The 12,040-nt window shown below is 37.9% G+C and overlaps 1 pseudogene; it reads left to right on the forward strand.

Annotated features, from left to right (window-relative positions):
• Positions 1 to 416: 416 nt before the first annotated feature.
• Positions 417 to 1,905, forward strand: LOC135965547 (unconventional myosin-Vb pseudogene; annotated as a pseudogene).
• Positions 1,906 to 12,040: the final 10,135 nt, after the last annotated feature.

A 12,040-nucleotide genomic window follows, 5' to 3' on the forward strand; every position in this document is an offset into this window, starting at 1 on the left:
TCACACTATCCCTATTTGTAATCTTTTCCCCAAAAAACTAGTAGTAGTGATGTTTGCTCTTATTTAAATTATCAGAAGCTTTAAACTTTCTCTTAAACTATAGTCATTACTAATTGAATGTTTGAATACTGCCTGATTCCACTTATATAAGGTATATATGTACATATACATGTATCAGTCATATAAATGTGTGTATATATTTATATATATGTCAGTCATACATGTGTGTATGTATCTGTCATATATGATGACATGATCTATGATCTCTGTATATATTTATATACACACATATTTTGAAAGTATTACATGAAGGAAATAGTAGAGTTGATTTCATATAACAAGAGTTATTGGATGTATATGGGCAAAAGTTAATGTACATGGGCAAATAAATTGATGAACTTACAGACTCATTCATTTGACATGTATTTATTGAATGGTCTCTCTTGAATGCTGAGTATCTTCCAGGAGCCTAAAATTCAGCAGTGAACCTAACAGGCTCAAATCCTTGCACTCAAGGAGCAAATATTCTAATTGAGGGAGAAAAAAATAAACAAAGTTAATAAGCAAAATATTCAACATACTAGCTGATAGGAAGTTCTGTGGTGAAAAATAAAGTGAGAGGAAAAGAATGAGAGAAAGCTCTAAAAGTAACTGAAGGTTTACATGAAGAAATCGCATGACCTAGAAGCTGCCCAGGCCTTGGCCCAGAGTGAGAGGAAGCGCCATGAGCTCAACAGGCAGGTCACAGTCCAGCAGAAAGAGAAGGATTTCCAGGGCATGTTGGAGTACCACAAAGAGGGCGAGGCCCTCCTCATCTGGAACCTGGTGACAGACTTGAAGCCCAAGATGCTGTCGGGAGCAGTGCCCTGTCTCCCCGCCTACATCCTCTACATGTGCATCTGACACGCGGACTACACCAACGACGATCCCAAGGTGCACTCCCTGATGACCTCCACCATCAACAGCATTAAGAAAGTCCTGAAGAAGCACAAAGATGACTTTGAGATGACGTCATTCTTGTTATCCAACACCTGCCGCCTTGTTCACCGTCTGAAGCAGTACAGCAGGGATGAGGGCTTCATGACTCAGAACACTGCAAAGCAGAACACTGCCTTAAGAACTTCGACCTCGCCGAACACCGTCAGGTGCTGTGTGACCTTTCCATTCAGATCTACCAGCAGCTCATTAAAATTGCCGAGGGTGTGTTGCAGCCGATGACACTTTCTGCCATGTTGGAAAATGACAGCATTCAGGGTCTATCTGGTGTGAAGCCCACTGGCTACGGGAAGCGCTCCTCCAGCATGGCAGGTGGGGATAACTCATACCGCCTGGAAGCTATCATCTGCCAGACGAATGCCTTTCACACAGTCATGTGTGACCAGGGCTTGGACCCTGCGATCATCCTGCAGGTGTTCAAACAGCTCTTCTACATGATCAATGCAGTGACTCTTAACAACCTGTTCCTGTGGAAGGACCTCTGCTCTTGGAGCACAGACGTGCAACTCAGGTACAATATAAGTCAGCTTGGGGACTGGCTTCGGGGAAGAAGCCAGAGTGGAGTAGTTCAGACTGTGGAACCTCTGATCCAAACAGCCCAGCACCTGCAATTAAAGAAGAAAACTCAGGAGGATGCAGAGGCCATCTGCTCCATGTGTACCTCCCTCAGCACCCAGTAGACTGTCAAAATGTTAAAACTTTTATCCTCCCCTGAATGAATCTGAAGAACGGGTAAGAGCGGCCTTTATACCAACGATCCAGGCACAACTACAAGAGTGGAATCACCCTCAGCAACTGCTATTAGATGCCAAGCACATGTTTCCTGTTTTGTTTCTATTTAATCCATCTTCTCTAACCACGGACTCAATCCCAGCGTGTCTCAATCTGGAGTTCCTCAATAAAGTCTGAAGATGCATCTTTCCAGCATTAGTCTGATTCCCAATGTGAGCAAGAAGGAAGGATATACACAAAAGTAAATTCAAGGATCTGTTCAGTATGGTAAAGGTAGATCAAATCAGAGACTGACAGCTGTGGAGGGTGCTGAACTATACAGAATTAGACACAACTATGTCATTATTTTCTGTACCTACTGCTTACAACAGAAACACTTGAAATATGGAAGACTTTAAGTTTGATTTCAGTCCAACAAATATACATAATAATTATAGACACCAAGCAGTCCCCATAGCCATATAAAAGGTGCCAGTTATATAAAGTGACACTGCCTAGTTTTAATCTTTGCACATAACTGGAGAATATCCAAATTAAAATACTAACTATATATATAAGTCACATAAAATTGTCTTCAAAGGGTTTTTAACAAATAATAGTACTAATAACCATGATAATGGCATATACTGACATTTCCCAAAGTTTGCAAACCATAGGTGTGGTTGAGTTTGTGGTGAGATGTGTTAAGAACAAAAATACGGGGATGAGACTTCTGAGAAATGTCCCCAAAATATTTTTTAATGACTGATTATACAAAGACAGTGATGTAACTGACCTCCAAACCCGATATTTAGAGTACTGGTTTCTGAAGCAAAATTAGAAGTGCCAGTCCTCAATGTCCTCAAATGCTTTTGTGTAATCTTGGTTTAATGGAAGAGATGATTAAAATGCTGCTATGTGAAATTCCAAGTGAGAAAGATGGAAAAATATTTTGTTTCTTATGCTAATCCATAACACTTTCCAAGTCCCACAGAATTTTCACAAAAATGTGTATAGCTAAATATTAGAAAATGATATCAACTTGTTTTATTTATAGATGTAAAAACCAAACAATGTGAAAGCTTTTAATCTCTTAATCCCATTAAGCCTCCAGTAAGAGCATCATATAATGCTCTACTATTCCAAAGAACTAAATAGTAAAACAAACTCAACTTGCACATCAGATCACCTGAAAAGCCTTCAAAAATAATCAGTTCAGGGATTACTATTATATAAAAGTTTGGGTTTTTTTAAGAGAATAAAATGGCCTAGGTCAACTTTCCCCTTTCAGGTTATTTTCAACGTTTTTCAAACATTGTAATTCAAAATTGTAAATATCTCTCCTATGAAATAAGAATCAAAAAAAAGAGTAATTCAGTAATATAACAGAGGAAGATGTTTGCTGCTCTTAGGATTTTTTGTTTGTTTCTGGCTCTTCAAAAGCAAGCATTCAGTTAGAAACCCATTATTATTCTTTCCACACATTTTTTTTTACTGTCTTTTCCCTATTTCTTGATAGCAGTATGCTGTTCCAATGATAAGTATAGTGTTTACAAATCATAGAACAGCCTCTGTATTACACTGAGAAAATAAGATTTCTCCATGAATTGGAAGTAGAACAGCCTGCCTCCACCCTCTTTTACTCAACCACCCAACTTAAAAGGCCCTTGGAAACACAGCACACTCCAAGCTACCTTCTGTACTGTGCCCTTAGAGCACCGCTTCCTCAGTCATTCTCTGCATCTCCTGGGGCTTAACCCAGTCTTAGCCTGTGTTAAGGCTGCTGACAGTTGTGTTCCAATCAGTTGTCATGGGCATTATCCCCTCTACATCCACATTAAACATACCGGCTTCTCTTGGGCGTCTGTAGAGCTGTGCCTTTTTCTTTCAGTTACAGTTACATAATCACTGACCTCCATGACACTTACCCGTGTCATGGGTAATGACACGTGGATCCATGTGCTGACTTCATTTACAAGGCCAATCTAAAACAACTGGGTTTTTGGCTACCTCTTTAGAGTTGTTTCTGAAGTATAATTTGCCTTTTGATGCACTTTAGTTTGAAACTGAGTCTCTTATGTAAGGACTGTCCTTAATCTTAAAGACCAAAAATGCCTTGTTAGAGTATTAAGGAGTTTTGACATGCGGTGGTTCCACAAATACAGTGGCTTACTGTCGTTATATACTGTCTTACACCATATTCTCTCCATCTCTCTTGGTCACTAAATTCTGCTGTTACTGGTTAATCACTAGGTGTCAAGAGCTTACTGAATTAAAAACTTGGCAATTAGAATAAATGGGAGGGAAAGACCTTAGGAATAGTCCATTTAGCCCAAGAAATGGTAGGTTTAGTTCTTCTCTTCCAAAAGATAAAGGTATATCACTGGAATTGTACTCAAAATTTATAGATGACTAACAAATATATACTTCATATGTACTTAATATTTAGATCTGTCTTATTTAATACTTGGGAGGTTAGAAGAAGCATCTTTAGGGGAACTATATAGTATTTTGTTAGCATTTTCCCTGCATTTTTAAAAATCATTTCAACTTGATTGAACACTTATCAGCGTCATGAAATCACTAATGACTCTTTAACAATTCAACGTAAAGGTTTGAACTCTGCACTAGATGTCTCTTTAGTTTTTAATATGTAAAATTTAGTGGATGCTTTTCTCACCAGGTGCCTTTAGTAGTTACTAACATAACTGACTTATCAATTGTTTCTCTGAAATAAGTGTTGCTGTGTGAATAATTTTAATGTTTAATGTGATATCATGGTGGAGTTTTGTCTTTTAAAACATTGGAAGCATTTTAAGGCTTTTGTGAAAACAAAAACAAAACTAGGAACTTTTAAAAATTAACGCTGTTACCATCAATTAATTAAATATTTACTTAGAGCCTTCATACATTAAGATTCCAGTAACCAATAAATTAGAATTTATTTCTTCTGCATAAATTTTCATACACTTGACTAAGACACCAAGGGTGTCCTAAATTGAGACATTTGGATAATGCCTATATAAGTAAATGGTCACTAAAACGGGACCGCATGGGGTAAGACCTTGTAGTTCTTCACAGAACATTTGTCATCAGTTTCTCCAATTAATTTGCTGCACGAACCAAATAACCATAATTTACCTTTTGTACCCACTGGTGCCATAATTAGAGAATTAGAGGGTGTAGACAGAGGTTAATGCCAATGACAAACACAGGACAGGGTTTTTTATTATAAAGTTTATTAGATACAAAACATTGTTTTTCAAAAACAAGTTTCTAATTCTAAGAAAGGGGATCAATCAGAAATGAAACTAAGCTACATTCTGAAGTGATACTGTATCAGAACAATCCAGATTTGAATATAACATTTTGCCACCACCTGACATTTAGATGAAGAACTGTCTCTCCGAAAGAGTTCAGAACATATTCAGGGGTGAACCTAACACCATGGAAGAAATACTGATGAAAATATTTTCCACTTTGAACAAATCTGTAAACTACACCTTTGTTTACAGAAAAATGCTTGGAATGCTCACTGTAATATTTAGCTGTGGATAAAAATTTATGGAAATACTTTTGAATAAAAAAAAGAAAAATAAAGCAAGGAAGAAGAATGGGATAGGATGTGTATTTAAAATAGAATATCCAGGAACAACTGAGCTGAAGTTATATGTATAATTATATAGCACTATACATAATAACTGTATCTTTACATCTGGTGCAAGTAATTAGATAACCCATGCAAATATCTGCGGGAGGAATAGTGCAGGCACTACAGGAATATCAAAAAGGCCAATATGATGAAAGCAGACTAATGACAGAGTGATACGGAGTGAGGAGCAGATGAAATAATAAGAAAAGTAGGCAGGTCATTTTGAGGGGTATGCTTCTCAATTCTAATTTGCATATAAATCACTTAGGTTTCACATTAAAATAAAGATTCTGATTCAGGTGGTCTGGAGAGTTTATATTTCTTACAAGTTTCAGGTGATGCTGGTGTTACTGGTCTATGTATCACACTTTGAATACCAAAGGACTGGAGATCTGTGCATGGTAAGGGCTTTGGACTTGAGTACTGTGGGTTGAACTGTGTCTTCCCCAAAAAGATGTTCAAAGCCCAACTCTCAGAATTTGTAAATGTGACCTTACCTGGAAATAAAACCTTGCCTGGTCAATCGAGTTAAGTGGATTCACATGGGCCCTTATCAAATGACTAGCGTGCTTGTAAGAACAAGGATATTTGGAAAAACACACAGTGGATAAGGTATGTGAAGATGAAGGAAGAGATTGGAATCATGTAACTACAAGCCAAAGAATGCCAAGGATTGATGGCAACTATGAGAAGCTAGGAAAAGACAAGGAAGGATCCTCCCCCGGAGCCTTCAGAGAGACCATGACCCTGATGACACCTTACTTTCAACTCCTGGCCTCCAAAACTGTGAGAGAATAAGTTTCTGTACTTTTAAGCTACTCAGTTGGTGGTAATTTGTTTTAGTAGCTGAGGAAACTAATACATTGAGTGGGATGGAGAATGAAGTCATTGGAGGGTTTAAACAGAAGAATGGCTCTTCTGACATATTCTTAAAAATCACCCTAATTGCAGAGACAAGAATAGACCGAAGGCAAGGGGCTACAGGGAAGCAGGAAGACCAGTTAGGCGGCTATAGCAGTAAATCTAACTGGAGAGTGCAGAGATGGTGGTTTGGATCAGGGTGGTAGTGATGGTGGTGACACAGGAACAGAATCTGAAGATGTTTTGAATTACTATTGATAAAACTTATTAACATGCTATGAGCTATATATAAAAAAAAAGAGGGTGACTGGGAGTGGCAGCTTACTCCTGTAATCACAGCACTTTGGGAGGCCGAGATGGGTGGATTTCCTGAGGTCAGCAGTTCGAGACCAGCCTGGCCACCATCGTGAAACCTTGTCTCTACTAAAAATACAAACATTAGCTGGGCTTGGTGGCAGGTGCCTGTAATCCCAGCTAGTCAGGAAGCTGAGGCAAGGGAATCACTTGAACCAAGGAGGTGGCAGTTGCAGTGAGCCAAGATGATGCCATTGTACTCCAGCCTGGACGACGAGAGTGAAACTCCATGTCAACAAATAATGGAGAATGATTTATAATACTTTGGGTAGAAACCCAGTAATGGGATTGCTGGGTCAAATGGTATTTCTGGTTCTAGATCCTTGAGAAATCTCCACACTGCCTTCCACAATGGTAGAACTAACTTACGCTCCCTTGAACAGTGTAAAAGCATTCTTATTTCTCCACATCCTCTACAGCATCTGTTGTTTCCTGACTTTTTAAAGGTTGCCATTCTAACTGGCGTGGGATGGTATCTCACTGTGGTTTAGACTTGCAATTCTCTAATGACCAGTGATGTAGGATGTCGGTCAGGGTGGTGGGAGAAGCTATAAGGAAAGACGCAAGCCTTCTTGAAAGGCTGGAAGGTCTTGCAAAAGCTTCGTGAGAGAATAAAGGTGAAGGCAGCGAATTCTCTTACCCTGAGGCTAAGGACGAGAAATAGGTGCAAGGAAAAGTAAAAGAGTTTATCTAAATAGTCTTGTTTACTTGTGTCATCCGGAAACTGACTTTTGAACTTCTGAGCATGAGACTGCCCCTGTTAGGGGAGCAATAATGTTAATTACCCAGCAATTATGTTGGCTCCAGGCCTTGGACATTATACCAGTACTGAATAAATACAAGCAGCTCTGGCTTATCGAGACTGCTAACTCTCCTCTGTCCCTAGTGCTGGCAGCCCCCTAGCCTGCTCTTACCCTGTATACTTCTGTCTGAGTACTCCTTTCTTCTGTTACTTGGCCAGGGTCTGCAGGATGGACTCAGCCTAGTGATGATGAGCTTTTTTCCATATGTTTGTTGGCCGCATAAATTTCTTCTTTTGAGAAGTGTCTGTTCATATCCTTTGCCCACTTTTTGATGGGGTTGGCACATGCACACCTATGTTTATTGCAGTACTATTTACAATAGCCAAGACTTGGAACCAACCCAAGTGCTCATCAATGATAGACTGGATAAAGAAAATGTGACACATATACACTATGGAATACTACGCAACCATAAAAAGGAATGTGTTCACATCCTTTGCAGGGACATAGATGAAGCTGGAAATCACCATTCTCAGCAAACTAACACAGGAACAGAAAACCAAACACTGCATATTCTCACTCATAAGTGGAAGTTGAACAATGAGAACACATGGACACAGGGAGGGGAACATCACACACTGGGGCCTGTCAGGGGGTAGTGGGCAAGGGAGGGAGAGCATTAGGAGAAATACCTAATGTAGATGACAGTTGATGGTTGCAGCGAACCACCGTAGCACATGTATACATATGTAACAAGCTTGCACATTCTGCACATGTATCCCAGAACTTAAAAGTATAATTTTTTAAAAGGCGGGGGGCAGCCTAGGATATAAGCAAGGTGTTTTGTGGCTTAATAACTGTATAACTATAAGGACGGAGTCTATTACCTCCTGACATGAGGAACGTGATGAGAGAAGGTGAGAATGGACAAGATGCTGGGTAAGTGGGGAGCAGAGTAGAGAGAGATTAAGAGCTCTTTTCGAGGTATGTTCACTTTGAGATGCCTATTTTGCCTCCAAGTGGAGATAGTACTTAGGCTACCTGGCATGAGTCTGGAGGCCAGAGCATAGTTCTCTGCTGGAGATTTATCTGATATGAGTTATTAAGAGAAATTATGATGTTTGGCAAGCATGTCCTTAAGTGCTGAGGTTAGCATCAGGAAGGACAATCATGTACTACTAAAACATGGTGTTCAGTGTCACTTATTTGAAAACATACTGGGCCATTATTTGACCTGTGACAGTTCTGACATTCACTCTAAGACTACCAGATGTGAAAGGCAGGAGACTCATTATTTTCTTTTTTGGTGCTTTTCTCATTCTAAACTTCAACTTTCCATATCATTAAAGCCCCTAAGGTAAACAATTAGCCTAAGAGGTATATTCATTATTTTTTTTTTTTTTGCTGTCTTTAAATTTGACATCTCATTGTAAAAAATATGTCCTCACTTGTATTTGTGTGGATGATATTTTAAAAGATCCTACTGGGCAGAGAATATGGACACTTTAATTATTTAATGCTTTGGACTAATGCCAATCATTCAAACATGAATCCTTCATTCACCTGTCCTGTCAAAGAATCAGAGCTCATATTGCGTATGTGAAATACCATCCAGTGTCTATTTCAATCACATATGCTTTCTGTCTGTATCTTAGAAAGATTCTTTCACCTCAACAAGCATATGGCTATCTGGAATTATCTGGATATAGTGATGATTATTTTCATAAACATCTAAAGAAAATGCCTATACATACTTGCCACAAAAATAATTTTTAGTGACTACTGAGGAAGAATAAATATTTATAAATAAGAATAAATAATGATTATCATTATAATGTACACATTAAGTCCATATTAGAGTTTAGAATTGCTGTTTTTCTTTCTTTTTGGTAGACATAAAACCGGGGTATCAAGACACAGATATTTTAACAACAAAATTTCATATCTATAAAATCTATGAAACTCATAAAATTAATCTGAGAATGCATCATAGGTATGCTTGTAAACATTCTTTTTGTCTCACTTTACAAAAGAAAAGAAAAAACCTTATTCATCCTGAATCTTAATCATGCTTTACTCTGGAGTGCAAAATTTTATGAGGCATCAAACAAGTAGACAATTCAATATATTGATTTCAGGTAACTTCTTTTAATCAATACTTCTTTGTATATATCATATTTATGTTAAGGGCAAAGAGCTGCCTTAGAAAATGTGGTATTTAAAACTATATTAGGATGTTATTAAATCAGATATATTACAGAGTGAGCAATGCAAGTGGATAATTTTCATTTAATGATACATGCTCTTCCATTTTCTGACTGCAGTCAAATAATTTAATCGCTTGAACCCAGGAGGCAGAGGTTGCAGTGAGCTGATACAGAGGGCACTGTATCGACTCACTGTAAGCCTGAGGGAAAGGCTTATTAAAGGAAAGAGCAGGAACATCAGAAAGAAATGTTGAATAGCATGGTTCATTAATTCTTCTATGAAACAAGCTCATGGCAAGACCATGCCTTGGCTAATTGCGAATTTATCCAGGAATTGGAATTTATAAGTGAGATATGTGCCAAGTTGCCACATTTCAATATCTACATTTGAATTTAAAAATGATATCTGAATTTTTTTGACAGAGAATAAGCCTGATTAGCTTAACTTAAGCATTTGGTCTGTCAAGTAGGTAAGGTATTACACACTTTCTGCAAATTGATTGATCTAAATTTGTAGCCCCAAGGCTTTTGTATTAATATGTTTAAGGTGTATAAAGACACACAAATTTTATTTAAATATGACACTGGTAAAAATGTATTAAAGAGTTGTTTTTCCTAATTACCTATTAATTTACTGACTTTAGTAAAATCCCTCTGAGTTAAAAAACAACGTGCGTAAATAAAGCATGTTTAAAGGTCTTTTAAAAACTTTTTTGGTGTAGGTATTAGTTTATTTTAGTGTCTTCTTTAAAAAAAACACTTTATTGAGGTATCATTGACATACAAACAGCTGTCCATATTTTATGTCTACAAATTGTTGAGTTTGGGGATAAACATATACCTGTGAAACCATTACCACAATCGATGCCATAGACATCTTTGTTCACCTCCAAAACCTCCCTCCCACTCTTTTTGAATTCACTTTTCTATGATAAGAATACTTAACATACGATCTACCTTCTTAGCAAATTTTAAAGTGCATATTACAGTACTGTTAACTATAGGCAGTATGCTGTACCTTCATCCCCTAGGATTTACTTATTTTGCATAACTGAAAGTGTGTGCCTTTTGACAGACACCTCTGTTTCCTCCTCCTTCTTAGTCCCTGGCAACCACCATTCTGCTCTCTGCTTCTATGAGTTTGACTATTTTCGATTCCTCCTATGACTGGAATCATATAGTATTTGCCCTTCTGTATTAGGTTTATTTCACTTAGCATAATAATATCCTTCAGGTTCAGCATGTTGTCACAAATGGCAGGATTTCCTTCTTTTTAAAGGTTGAATAATACTGCTTTCTATTGCTGCATGACAAATTACTATAATGTTGCTGGCTTAAAATAAGACCCATGGATTATCTCACATTTTTCATGGGTCAGAAATGTGGGCACAATCTAGATGGATCTTCCGCTCAGGCTCTCACAAAGCCACCATCAAGAACATGATCAGGGCTGCAAACTCATCTGAGATTCATCTGAGATCTCCTTCCAAACTCAGTGGTTGCTGGCAAAATTAATTTTCTTCTGGTTATATGATAGAGGTCCCAGTTTTCTTGCTAGCTGTAGGCCAGGACCACTCTTAGCTTCCAGAGGCTGCCCTCTGGGCTTTGTCCCAGGAGGCCCATCTCTCAAAACATGACAACTTGTGTCTTGAAGGCCAGCAGGAGAATCTCCTTTCATAAAGGACTCAGTCCCCCTTTTAAAAGCTTTTTTAGAGGAAATAATATTTACCCAGGATAATATCCCCTTCTATTACTTGAAAACCAACAGATTTTGAATCTTAATTGTATCTGTAGAATACCCTAGCCTTGGCCATTTAATGTAAACTCATAATGAGAGTAAAATCCATCATATCAACTTTCAACCACACTCAAGCGGGGAGGATGAAATACAGTGTGTACATCAGGTGATGAGAATCTGCCTGCTGCAGTATGTTTCCCAGAAAAAGAAAAAGAAAAAAATATTCTCTAATGATTGGTAACAACTTTCTAATCATGAACTACATTTCCAGTCAGGTCCAATAAAGAAATTAATGGATAATCTAAACAAGTGTAGCAGTTGATTAAAAATAAATTTTGATGGTCAATCAATGTGATTTTTGGATAGGTGACAAAATTTGGAAGAAGTTCAGAGATCCGAGTGCCATCAAAAAAACAACACTCTTTATTCCCTTGTGCCTACATCCTGTGTTTCCATTAATATCTGTCTGTTTTCTCCTTTTTCTGGGATCAGTGATTTCTGGTTAGGTGCAAAGCTGCCCTGCTAAAGACTATACTTCTGTTTCTATTGCCACTGGGAGAAGTCAAGTTATTAAATACTCATTGATGGAGTGTGAGAGAAATTGATGTATGTCATTTTTTGTCTGAATGATATTAAACATGAGAGCCTCTTCACTATTTATTTCCTTTATTAACAAATGAAAATAGGAAGTGCCTGAAACTCAGCTTTGGCCATGCTTTGAGGATAATACCTAGAAGATAGCAGAGGTACAAGTTGGAAGAAATTGGGATATTTCCAT

Source organism: Macaca fascicularis, chromosome 10 (assembly GCF_037993035.2).
Source record: "Macaca fascicularis isolate 582-1 chromosome 10, T2T-MFA8v1.1".
In the NCBI taxonomy this organism is placed as follows: domain Eukaryota; kingdom Metazoa; phylum Chordata; class Mammalia; order Primates; family Cercopithecidae; genus Macaca; species Macaca fascicularis.